Source organism: Gekko japonicus, unplaced genomic scaffold (assembly GCF_001447785.1).
Source record: "Gekko japonicus isolate JY-2015 unplaced genomic scaffold, Gekko_japonicus_V1.1 scaffold237, whole genome shotgun sequence".
NCBI lineage: Eukaryota > Metazoa > Chordata > Lepidosauria > Squamata > Gekkonidae > Gekko > Gekko japonicus.
In genome coordinates, this window is record NW_015161955.1 from 1,485,509 (window position 1) to 1,486,917 (window position 1,409).

At 44.2% G+C, this 1,409-nt stretch overlaps 1 protein-coding gene across 1 annotated transcript in view; it reads right to left on the bottom strand.

The window, feature by feature from the left end:
• Nucleotides 1–216, bottom strand: part of EEF1AKMT1 (eukaryotic translation elongation factor 1 alpha lysine methyltransferase 1) — a 23,687-nt gene extending 23,471 nt beyond the window's left edge. The window contains exon 1 of the mRNA XM_015429490.1: nucleotides 22–216. The gene's annotated coding sequence lies outside the window, so the exon portion shown is untranslated. The remainder of the gene's footprint in view (nucleotides 1–21) is intronic.
• Between the last annotated feature and the right edge of the window lie 1,193 nt (nucleotides 217–1,409).

Consider the following 1,409-nt stretch of genomic DNA (forward strand, 5'->3'; position numbering starts at 1 on the left):
GGAATGATAAATCTAACTTACCTAACAAGTTCCTACACTAGACCCACACAGTTCCTAATCCATACTCTTCTGTGCTCTCTTGGTGTTCAGAAGTAAGGAGGATGGATTTAAACCTGTAAAAGCAATTGGAGGGCGGTGGCTCTTACTAGAAAAAGTCAGGCATTGCTACAAAACCCTTTTACATAAGGACACAAAAATCATGCTTGTCATGTACACTTTATATAGACAGAACAAAGTCTGAGCCCAGTGGCACCTTTAAGACCAACAAAGTTTTATTCAAGGTATAAACTTAAAATGTTGTTGGTCTTAAAGGTGCCACTGGATTCAAACTTCACTCTGCTGCTTCAGACCAACACAGCTACCCACCTGAATTTCTATGACTGGTTATTCTCACATGGAGCTATTCCTTCAGTATGGCAAGTTAGGCTGACCACCCCATGCTTTGGGAGGGGTACTCTACCCCAAAGAAACAGCGGAACATATGAATCTACCTTATACCATCAAGTCAGATACCTGGGCTATAAAGGTCAGTACTCCCTCCTGTGACTGGCAGAAGGTCCCTAGGGAGAGCTACAGTTAGTCTACTGTAGAAGAAGTCTAGTGGCACATTAAAGACTAACATTTATTCCAACACAAGCTTTTGTGAGTCAGAGCTCACTTTTGCAGATGCTTAGATACAGGTCTTTCAGATCACCAGTGACCTGATGCTTTTAACCGCAGACGCTGGGGACTGAACCTGGGACTTCTGCAGACAAAGCAGATACTATACCACTGAGCCATAGCCTTATCCTGGAGGCAGCAGGGTCTGTGTCAATCACTAAGGCTTGTGTCACTGCATGTTGGCTGAGGAGCAGGCCCATCCCTGCAGCAGGTGATGCAACTTCCTCAGGTGGCAGCTGCTGACCATCAAGCCAATTGCCAAGACAATGGAAGTGTCATGAGGCTAAGGGGAAGGTAGGAGGAGCTTATTCCTCTCTAGGAATAAGAACATAAGAAGAGCCCAGCTGGATGAGACCAGTGGTCCATCTAGTCCAGCATCCTGTCTCACAGTGGCCAACCAGTTACTATGGAGGACCAACAACAGGGCATAGAGGCTGAGGCCTTCCCCTGATGTTGCCTCCTGGTTCTGGGATTCAGAGGTTTAGTGCCTCTGAACATGTAGATTCCCCTCAGTCACCATGGCCAGGAACCACTGATAAGACCCCCCCTTTTTAATTTTTATTATTATTTATTCACTTCCACATTCACAAAGATACAGCATCATGAAAGCACAACACTTATAATACTAACACAACATCGTCATATACCATCTAGAACACATTTTGAAGAATTGCAAGCTGTTTATTCTTGTGGTCATTATCACTATATTTTCGGGCAGCAAATTTACATTTTAATCACTCTCTGTGTAA